Genomic DNA, 12,139 nt, shown 5'->3' with positions numbered 1-12,139 from the left:
TACCACTTTTGTTTTACCTGGGGTTTTCTTTTCTGTTCTAATGTAAAATATTCCTTTCTTTCCAGGTACTCAAGGAGCTCTCAGTTTTTGCCTCTTTTTGGGTAAACAAATAGATTGTTATAGGACACTGTTCTTAGCATCATCATAAATCATTGGGATCAGGATCAACTTTAGATATAGGATAATTTATATATTTTTCAATGATTTAATCTTTCTAACAAAATTTTTGGACATTTTTTATGTTCCAGGTACTCTGTTGGTCATTCTAAATAACCTAATGAGACAGGACAAATGGCCACGATGGACCGCTGAAAATGTTGATCTTGGCGCTCATGATCAAATATGAAACAAGAGCAGTCCTTGCCCTCGAAGTGCCCCTAGTTTGGACTAGATGATATTCTCCTGCTCAACAGAGGAGGGCAACTTTGTCGAAATTCTTGCCGATATTTGAGCTTCATAAGGAAGTCTTGACTCAATCTGAAGGCGTTGGTATTCAAGCATCTCACATCTTCTCCTTAATCTTGTCTGGATTCATATGGCTCACCAGATGTCCTGGAAATGCCCAAAAGGCAGAGGCTGGGTTCCACCATCTGGAAATGGTCCTTTGTAATATTGCAACAACACCATCTCCCCTTTCCCTATACCCATATCAAAAGCCAAACACAACAGCTGGATGTTCAATTATTCAGGCTTCGCAAGTACTCTTTAATTATCACTATACACCATCTTTTAACCCAATAAACACAAAATTATTCTGTGTAGTTGTAATTATAACTGAACTAAATATGGGAAATATTTGCAATACTTATTTTTCCTTCAAGACTTTTAAATATACATTAAACATTATTTGAAGATCTATATTTCTCATGTTTAACTTGGCACTTTTAATTATTAATTTATAATATACATTTTAATGTATAATTAACTTTATAGTTTAAAATTAAATATCTTTAATTTTACTGTATTTTGCATGAGTAAGTTCCTAGTGAAATGGGGGAAAATATGAGAATGTTTAGGGAGATCTGCAAGAAACTTAGATTCTAGCAATCTAAAACAAGTGTAACTTATCTGCTAGCAATTTCTCTGGGCACGTGTGTGGACTTATTAAAGAATAAAAAGTAACCTTGCCATGGCAATCACCAGGAGACCTTATATCATCAATGTGTGACTAAAAACCACCTTCATGAAAAAAAAGGTACTGGCAAATATATTATATGTAGTTCACTTCAAGTATAACAAAAAAGAAGTATTTGAAAATAATTATTTCAGACATTAAAAATGACTTATTTAAGCAAAAAAATTCTCTCCCTTAAAAACTGTTTCAAAGAAAAAAATGACTATATCAATTCTAGGTCATTTCAAATATCTCTTTCACCGATTACAAAGAAATATCCCTTCATAATTTAATTTGTTCAGAATAGCTTCGCATGCGGGTGTGTACAATAGTTCTACTGTGCGAATATGTAACTAGCCATAATAAGCCTGTAATAGGGTTTCACTAGAAAAAAGCTATAGCATAGGCTAGTAATCAGAGAACATGTTTTCACTCTGGCTCTTTGGATTTTTTTTCTTTCTTTTATATCTATGTCTGCACTATGCAATGTTTATGCTGTATTCTTATCATTTCTTTATTCTCCTAATTGCCATTACTTATTGAATAGGGTAATGAAATTTCTGTCACCTGAGACTTTTATTCACCTGACATCAGTTCAGGGTAAGAAGCACTTATCTTCCATTGGTCAGTCTTGTAAAAGGCAAGAGTAAATTCTGGAAATATTTATTGGTATCTTAAGATATTTACTTTTAAATTCTTTTTAATAAAAAATGTTAAAATAAGTTAAGCTTAAAATTAGTTTAAGAAAATGAAATAAGCATTTGGAATAGAATATGTCTACATTTTGCTGAAGTCTCAAATCAGGCCCTGGCGATGATTACTGAATGGAAATATGGTCGGCTGAAAAATGGCTCCCGGAGCTGTTGGATCCTAACCCCTGGAAACTGTAAATGTTACTTTTTATGGAAAAGTTGTTTGCAGATCTGATTAAGTTGTGGATCTTGAACTGGTGAGATTATCCTAGATTATCTTGGTGGGTCCTAAGTGTAATCACATGTATCCTTGTAAGAAGGCAGCAGAAGAGCATTTGACACACAGAAGAAAAGGGGATGTGAAGATGGAGCAGAGAGAGATTTGAAGGTGCTGACATTGAACTTGGAGAGATCCAGCCACAAGTTGCTGGCCACCACTAGAAGCTGGAAGAGGCAAGGGACAGATTCTCCTCGGAGCCTCCAGAGGGAGCGTGGGTCTGTCACCTTGAGTTTGGTTAAGTAATATCAATTTGGGACTTCTGGACTTCAGGATTGTGATAGAACAAGTTTCTGCTGTTTTAATCCGCCAAATTTGTGTTAATTTGTTACAGCAGCCACAGGAACCCAGCACAGCTGAGACTGTCAGACAGGAGTGATGCATTACTGGATTCATTCAAGGACAGTAGTATTCTGGGATATACATTTGCTTCTGTAGGCCTAAAAATATTTTATTTCCTACACCGAACATCTTTTGTCCTTCGTCTCACTTTCTCTGTACCTACATCTTTGTTCCTGCTGCTGCAGAGGGTCTATTCTGGTGTATCCAGATACCTGCCTGCTCGTGTAGCCTGTTAAGACCTCACTTCAACTACATCTCCTGTCTTCTGGGGCTTCTCTGACTGCAGGAGGCTGTCAGTCATGTTGACCCTTGTTCTAATCTAGAGTTACACCCCCTGGCTGGGGCATCCTTTCACCAATGGGGTATATGAGCCCTGTTCTTCTATGTTTTCTGTGAAAACTTCTAAGGCACACTGTTCTTTGGAGGGTCCCCATGAATCAGAGAGCCAGGGGCCTATAGCGTGAACCAGCTCAATAACTTTCCCTTTAATCAGGTATGTCTCTTTCTCTATTCTTCTTTTTCAGTCTGTCACTCCTGTCCCTTGAGATTATTTTCTAAGATAAAAGATATGCACAAAATCCCTAGCCTTAGCTCTGTGCCTGGGTGGAACCAGACATAAAACAGCTGGTAGGATGAGTGAGCCTAGACAAGACTAGAAGTACTTCTGGCATTGGAGCACTCATTGATCCAATAGCTGTATGGACCCACTATTGGTGGTAACAGGGGCCAAGATCCTGCTCAACAGGTGGTAACACCACAGTTACAGACTTCTTACCAATGATGGCTTTGGATGAGGCAAGGTGGGAATTGAAGGATCAGCTTAGGTAGTTAGGGAAAAATGGTAAGCATAAGGACAGCAGAGTGAACTGACTTTTTAAAGTGGTTTTTAAACCTTGAAAATAGAAGTGACATGCTCAATTGATCTAACAATTCAAAGCACATCAAGAAAGGCAGAAACCTTCATGACATCCTACAGCCACATGGCAAATGGTGCTGAAAATCAGGCCCAAAATTTCATTTTTTAATTGTAATGTTTACAGAGCTGTGAGTAGACTAATTGCAGCACCTAATAGGTCTCTTCTGCTAAAGCAAAGGCCCTGATGAAGTAACACTGAGGCCATGAGACCTGCAATGGGCACAGTACTTGGGCAGACAAGTCTGAGCATCTTCAATTGTGTCCACTTGTCACCTACATCCTCCAGGCTAGAAGTAGCTCCCTTTCTGTTGGTAGAAGAGAACATCCTGTTCTCAGATGATGGCCATGTAAAGACATGTTCTGAGACAGATGTCCTACAAGATGATCTTTGTTCTTCAAAGTCTGTCCCATCTTTCCTCACTACCGCTCAACAAAGAGTTGGCAAACTTTTTCTGTAAATAGCAGAAAAATGACCATTTCCAGTTTTGTGGGACAAGAGGCAAAATTGAAATCATTGTGTGAGCATTTGTGTAGCCATTTAAAAATGTTAAAGCCATTTTTGGGCCATAGGCCATACAAAAACAGGCAGCAGGAGCGATTCAGCCCCTCGGCTAAAGTTTGTTGACCACTGATCTCAAGCTATTAGTCCTCAAACTGTAGAATCCATCAGTCACTTAGAAGATTTGATAAGATCATTTCTAGGGCCCAACTCCAGTGTTTCTGGTTTGGTAAGTCTTGGGTGGGCTGAGAGTTTGCATATCTATTAAGTTCCCAGGTTCGGCTGGCACTGCTGATTGGAAAATCACTGTTCTAGACTGATAAGATTAAACTTTAGTCTGTGGAAGGAAATATAGTCCCAGTTCTAACAGGAAAAAGCATGCTCAACCTGCTGGACATAGCTAACGAGAACCGGCAGGAACTGGGGAATGCATTTTGAAGTGGCTCTTGGGTTGTTGAACCAGAGAGGACAGAACAGAAAGCTGGAAGGAGGAGAATGTATTGATCTGGGAGCACTTGGAGTCAATTTACTGACTCAGGCTTTGATATCCTGACCAGGACACCTGGAGCAGGTCCTAATAAACTGTTTTTATTATTCTTTGAAGCTTGGACATGACTGTGACCTATGGAAAATGGGGTAGGAATGTCGGAAACATTTTGGCACATTATTGAGGAAGGGCTCAGGCAGCAAGTGGGGAGATATTAGATTTGATCTATTATGTGTGACCAGAGAACCTACCTCTTGATTACGTCCCCCAGAGGCTCAGTCGTTACTCATTTTATTCTGACAATATAGAACTCACTGGTGAGGAGTCCAGCTACATCATTCAACCCTGGCCCAAGGTTCATTTAAAATGGGTTCAACGGGATCACAGACCTACCCTGTAGTCATCTTCCTGGCCTGCATGCATAAGTGTGATGGATACTCTACGTGGCTGATTGGGGAGCCGCACGTTGAAAACTAATGCCCTCTTTTGGTTTCCTGACCCATGGAGTAACTTTGACAGACCAAGTGGAAATCCCTGCAGCTGCCTGTCCTCAGCCAAGATGGTAAAGCAGAAAGAATACTGCATCTCAGGTGAAACTGCAGAGATTAATTCATCAAAGACTTAAAGAATACAGCAGTGGTGGTTCCCATTGCATACCTGTTCAACAAACTGTTTTATACCTGTAAAATTCAAGTGGATCATGTAGATGATAAGAGACTACTGTAAACCCAAGTGCTACCCCAACTGCAGCTCTTATGCTGGATGTAGTATCCACACAAAGTCGGGCACTTGGTTTGAGACAGGTCACATAAGTGAGCCACTGTACACTTAGCAAAGTACTTGGCATTGTAGAGTTCAGGAAAATGCTGCAGGAAGAGTGACATAGGAGGGAAATCCCATGGATTGGCGTACAGGGGAATTTCTAAATCAACAATTTTCTAACCTAGCAGAGGAAGCCTCCCTTGGGTAAAAATTTACGAAATACTTTCAATAATACAAAGAAAAAAAAAAAAGAAGACAGAGTGCTTAAAACCTACTAGGGAGACCCGATAAATATTCATGAAACCATGAGTGAACGAGACATGTCATTAGCTCTCACAACTGCGTGATGAAAACTCTTAAGTGTTATGGGCTATAGGAGAAGAGAGAAATCTGGATTAGAGTATATGAAGAGAGTTTTATGGAGGAACTTGGATTTGAGCAAAGGCTTATGAGTAGTATTTGGAAAAGTAGAGTGGAGAATAATGTACTTCATGTAGAGGATGATACAAAATACATATGATGCAAGAGAAGGCACATTTAAGTCATGGGGCAGGGAAAAAAATAATGAAATAGTTAAGAAAGCAGAGTGAAAAATGCTTGGCAGCATTTGGTGATGAAGGGGTCTTAAACCATTTAGCTTCATTAAGTTATGGTACAGTATAACATTATGAAAGATCATAGACATTAAAGCAGAGGAATCGCATGGGGAAGACAATGTTTGACAGACAAGTCAGGGAGAGGCGTGGAAAAATGGGACTTGACTTTCGTCTAATTCTCTGGCTGCTACTCAACTGTGTTCTTTAAAATTTCCTTCTCCTCTAGCTAGCCAATAAATCTTGCAATTCAGTAAATCTTCCTTCATAGGCATTCTCCCTCTGTACTTTCTCCTGCAATCTCATCTACACCTGGAGGTTTGCTTACTACCTGTTCACAGAACTCGCACAATTTTTGTCCAGGTCACACTTCTCCACTAAGCTCCCAGAACCAAATATCTATCTTCTCCCCAAATATCTTCACTTGGATAAAGCCTCAAACAGGCAAAAAGAATTAGGAGTGTTGTCAGTCACATGTAACCCAAATTAATAGAGTGTAGAGTAAACAGTTAAATAATTATTTTTCAGGCAATCAGGAGTCCAAGGGCAGACAGCCCAGTACTCATGCAATTGGCCAAGGTTCCAGGCTCCTTTCTTTGGTCGTGCTGTGCTGTCCTTAATGTCTTACTTGCCTCCCCCTGGTTATAACAGGCTATTCCTCCTTCAAGGAATGAATCTTCATTTCAAGCAAAAAGAAGAGAAAGGGAAAAGGGCAAAAGGTATGTGAAAGTAATATTCATTACTTCATTAGAATAAAAATTTTCCTGGATGCTCCAGGAATAGGTTTCAATTTCTATATCATTGGCTAGAAATGCATTACACAGCCACCCCTAGATGCAACGGAGTATGGAAAAGAAACTTTTTATCGATCTGTAGCGCCACATCCTCACAAAAACAGGACAGTGTTAGTAAAATGAAGAATATCAAGTGATTAAAAGCCTCTGCTGCAAAATCCAAAATTCAACTCATAACAGCCCCTCTTAATTAGGTCATCTTTCTGTACTCCATGTGTAGTGTGCGGTTCTTCAGTCCAGCCAGGTCAATAGTTAGTTTCAGCTTTCTGTCTCCTACATACCCCATATCCACTCTATAGCCATGCATGCCCCTAACACTAATGCCGGATTTCAAGGTAAAATCATTGATCTCCTGAATTACTGCAGCACCATTCAAACTATTGTCCCTGTGGCCAACCTTAGAGTCAAGCCTTTTCCAGTCAATTTACTATTTTGCACCCAGTTATTTTCCAAAAGGCAAATAAGATAGTGTCACTCACTTGTTTATATCCCGCACTGGTTTCCCATTGCTCTTACATAAAGATCACACTCATTAACATGACCTACAATCTTCCCTAAGTCTGAATGCTGACAAGTCACATTCCAGCCTCATCTGTATATTCCAGGTCCACTGACTTTGAGTTTCTTGTTCTTTCCTTGTTCTCTCTTTTAGAGTTTTAAATACGTTTTCTTCTCACTCAGGAACATTCCTGTCTCCAAAATTCACTAGTTAACTCAAGCCTATCTTCTAGATTTTAACTCCACTCTTACTTCCTCAGAGAAAAAAATCCCTTGTCGTCCTGATCAAATAAAAGAATCCATATTTAGGGGCTGGCCTGGTGGCGCAGTGGTTAAGTTTGCACATTCTGCTTCGGTGGCCCAGGATTCACCGGTTCAGATCCCATGTGTGGACATGGCACCGTTTGGCAAGCCATGCTGTGGTAGGCATCCCACATATAAAGTAGAGGAAGATGGCCATGGATGTTAGCTCAGGGCCAGTCTTCCTCAGCAAAAAGAGGAGGATTGGCAGTAGTTAGCTCCGGGCTAATCTTCCTCAAAAAAAAAAAAAAAAAGAATCCATATTTATTGGTGTGATTATTTGACCCCTTGCATCTCGGTCCATATATTTTAATACTCATGTTTGTATCACTTGTTCCTAATATGCTGTCCAATTATACACATTTAGGAAATAAATGAAGCAAACAAGTAAAGAAGGCAGGAGGAAAAAATTGAGATGACTCTGTGTCTGTCTGCACTCTAAACTCTTTAACTCCACTCCATAACCCTGTCTTTACCAGGGAGATAAGAGAATTTACAAAAAGTTGTCATTTTCATCATTTGGAGACAAGTGATATCCTGGAAAAAGATTCAACCAGGATGAATTAATAAGAAGAAAAGTAAACAAGAGAGCTATTGGCTATTTTTACTTAATAAAAATGCAAAATCCTAAACAAAATACTAGCACATAGAGTAATTCTGGATATTACTTTAATAATAAAAACTGTTATTATGTGTTGTTTATTACAAGTAATAAACACACTTTGATAAAGCCTAGCTATCAATATGAATTTTTTTATATTAGTAGATCAATGTAGAGTTAAGTAGATACATTAATTTAGGAGAAACTGAAAAGATAACTTCCATTTCTTAAGAAAAGTCTTTCTTAGCTACAAATAGATTTTCCATTTCGTATTAAGAAAAATATCTCTGGGGCCGGCCCGGTGGTGCAGCTGTTAAGTGCGCACATTCAGCTTCTCAGCTGCCCGAGGTTTGCTGGTTCGAATCCCAGGTGCAGACCTATGCACCACTCATCAAGCCATGCTGTGGTAGGCGTCCCACATATAAAGTAGAGGAAGATGGGCACGGATGTTAGCTCAGGGCCAGGCTTCCTCAGCAAAAAAGAGGAGAACTGGCGGTAGTTAGCTCAGGGCTAATCTTCCTCGGGAAAAAAAAAAAGAAAAATATCTCTATTGCAAATAGATGGTTGATGATATCTCAGTTAGAAGGAGTTTCTTTTAAAGTATGAATTCTACTTGAGTTTGTGGTATGTTCTGGAAGTTCATATCAATACTACAACAACAAAACTTCAGCAATAACAAAAAAATGAATCTAGGAATTGAACATTTAAAAAATTATTTCCACATAAAATGATTGGCAAATAGAAACAAACAAATAAATAAACAGAAACAGGGAAGTGATTAATCTATTAGAATAAAGGAACTTTTATGTGAATTAAGAAACTTTCGCATAATAGAATTTTAAAAGACAAACATCAAAATGCTAATCATAATTATATCCATATAGTTCTAACATAAGAAATTAAAATATGTTTATTCTACCTTTTGGATTTTTCATGTTACTTTTATGATCAGAAAGAATAGTTTCTCCATAAAGTTTTAAAGGAATGGGGAATTGCATGAGTTAGTTTTAGTGACTTGATATCCAGAGAGCATATTGGTCTGTATTCTTGTCAAACTCTATATCACTTCCTGGTTTTAAGCTAGACACTAATGTAGATAAATTAACTTTACTGGGTCACTTGGTGTCATTCAGAGCAATACTCTATTCTGGAAAGTGAAGGAAATTGCAAAATAAATGGGGACTAATATAAATAGCAACTATACGTTTTTAGTGATTTTTTTTTTTAGTGCGTAGATCAGAATACACAAAATCAAAAGGTTGTGGTCCTTTCCTCTTTTCCTTTAACCTTGAAAGTTGATGTTTCATTCTACCATGCTTATTTGTCCAAATAGCTCCAGGTCTCTTCCTATTTAACTGTTTTCAGAAGTTTTTCCAGTTTTTAAATAGTATCACTGGTGAGAAATTTTACATTTAGAGGATGAATTTGATTTTAGAAATTAGGCAAGTGTCATTCAAATTCAGCTATGATGTTTAAGTCTACGATCAAGTTATACAACCACACTTTGGTCAAATATCAAAGGACATATAACATAATCGCAGTAATTTTACTTGGAGGCTTGGGACCTAGTTGTAACACCTGTGTGAAGGGTTATAAATTTTAGGGAAATCCCTTAAGGACTTTGAACCTCTGTTCTATCACCTTAAACTATAGTAATGCTATTAACTTCCCTTCCCTAATGGAGTTTGTGGTCAGAAATTGATATACCAAGTCAGTATTCTTGTTTTTGTTGTAAACAGCATCTATATAAACATCTTGGGTAGGGGGAATATTTCTGACATTCATACCTTCCAAGCTGACAAAGTTCACATGAAATATGTTTTTCTAAAAATGTTTAAAGTATAAATAAAAGTTTAAGTTATAATTTTTTGTTTCTAAAATACAAACATCTGATTGCTATACTGCCAACATTAATGAGTGCTTACACAGAGAATATCCTCTCCTTCTGTCTTTTAGATGAATGGTAGGACTCCATTTCTCCTCAATTAATACATCTTGGGCCTCAGTAGCCATGATGTATGGATAGACTGCTTTCCATAGTAGATATGAAATTTATAGCCATACTTTCTATTGGAAAAAAATAAAACACTTTCTTAAGATATATTTATGTGTCCAAAACGTTGTTCAAGTAGCTTTTGGGGGGAGGTTGTCAGCAGTGTATAACAAGCATGAAAAATAAATATTTACTATATTATTCTGAATAGACTTTTGCTTTGGGGGAGATAGCACTAACGATCAGCATTGATTTCCTTCTTTTCCACTTTTGATTGTGATTTTCCTCAAATGTTATTTAGGTTTCAATATCTATATCAATAGAATTATTTCTCCTTCATTCTATATGAAATGTTATGTAGATTGTCAATATCAGGATACTACAACTCGTCGTTTCAAAACAAATGTATATATAGAGAGAGAGAGAGTCAGGTACTATATAACAACGTTTTGGTCAATGACAGATCACATACACAATGGTTGTCCCATAATATTAATACCACAGAATCTAGGTGGGTAGCAGGCTATACCATCTAGGTTTGTGTAAGTACCACTATGATGTCACAAAACGAGGAAATCGCCTAAGGACACATTTCTCAGAACGTATCCTCCTCATTAAGGGAAGCATTATGTATATATATATATACACACATATACACACATATATGTGTATATATGTATACACATATAGCTATAGTCACACATATATGTTAGTATACACACACACACACACACATATGTAATCTTGTCAAAATGAATTTATCTGTTACTGGTTCATATCATGAAATTTAAAATATTTTGTCCTAATTTTTTTGTTCTTGTTTTACATTAAAAACACTGCATGAATCTTATAAAAAAATTTTTAAAATCAGGTAATATACAGGCAGGATTCATATGCCCTGGTTCTCAAGTTAAGTCTCACAAAGTAATATTGTAAAAGTTCATAATCCATTCACATTTCACCTGAGTGCTTTTAAGATTAATACTTTCAAACTTACATGAGAAACCATGTTCTCTTGCAGACTTTGTCACTGTGAGCTTACATCTGGATGTTCACTGGCCCCTCTTTCTCAATTTCCTTTACTCTTTCTTCATTTCCTGAACTCTGAATATTGGGAGCCACAGAGATTAACCTTGGTCTCCTTTGGTTCTTGATACATTCACTGTCTTGGTGAGCTCACATTGTCATAAGACTTTATTCTGAGAATCCCCAAATTTATGTAATTTATATTTCTAGCCTCTCCCCTCCACACAAGCAAATCCCAGTGCCTAACTGGACAAATCCATATGTGTATCTAAGAGAATCTCAGATTTCATAAGTCAAAACTGAGTTCCTGAGTTCCCTCTCGAAGCCTTCATTCAGGGACACCACTCAAATATTAATGCTTGTTTGTGAATGAGAAAATTCTTTGGCTAGATGCAAACCCAAACTTTGGCTGCATGCAGACAAAATTGCATACTACATTACCATATCAAAAAAAAGGCACTGTGGCAAAAATAATCAGGAGCAAAGTACATGGTTTGGAGAGAATGAGATCTATATTTTATTCACCACTTGCTGCCGTGGCTGGAATTTCACGCAGAGCTGTCTGTACAACCATAGGCAGTAGCCTTCCCTTGCTGGCTCCTCAAACTCTTTTCTCTAAGTAAACAGTGATTCCATTGTCATTGCTCAGGCCACAAATTTATTTCACTTATTTCACTCCAGTCATCCAATCCATCAGAACATTCTCTTGGCTTTGCCTCCAGGTGATATCTGGAATCTGACCACATCTCCCTATACCTATGGCTCCCACCCTGAGCCTGGAGACCTTGATTCCTACCTTGATTATTACAGTACCCTCTTGCTCCCCACTTCCCATCTAAAACTCCTTTTTAACACAGGAATAAAAGTTAGATCTTTAAAAATTGTCCATTGGCTTCTCATCTCCTGCAGAGACAATACTTTCAGTTGCCTATAAGACCAACACAGTTGGTTGCATTCCCATCCCTTTAGCTCTCTGAACATCTCTCTTCCTCCTGTCTTGGTCTCACAGCTCAGCCACAATGGCCCCCTTGCTGCCTCCTAAGCTGATCAAGACCTTTGGTCTTGCCCTTCTCTTACCCAGAGAGCTCAGTCCCTCCAACATCCACATGGCTTGTGTATCAAATACTTATGATGTTTGCTTAAGTATGGACTACCTATGATGTCCCCTTCTCAGTAAAGGCTTCCACTACCTCCCATTGAAATTTCAATTCTTCCCCTACTTGCTCTCAAGTCCCTTTCCCTCCT

Source organism: Equus caballus, chromosome 17 (genome assembly GCF_041296265.1).
Source record: "Equus caballus isolate H_3958 breed thoroughbred chromosome 17, TB-T2T, whole genome shotgun sequence".
Lineage (NCBI taxonomy): Eukaryota > Metazoa > Chordata > Mammalia > Perissodactyla > Equidae > Equus > Equus caballus.
Note: the sequence above shows the minus strand (reverse complement) of the source record.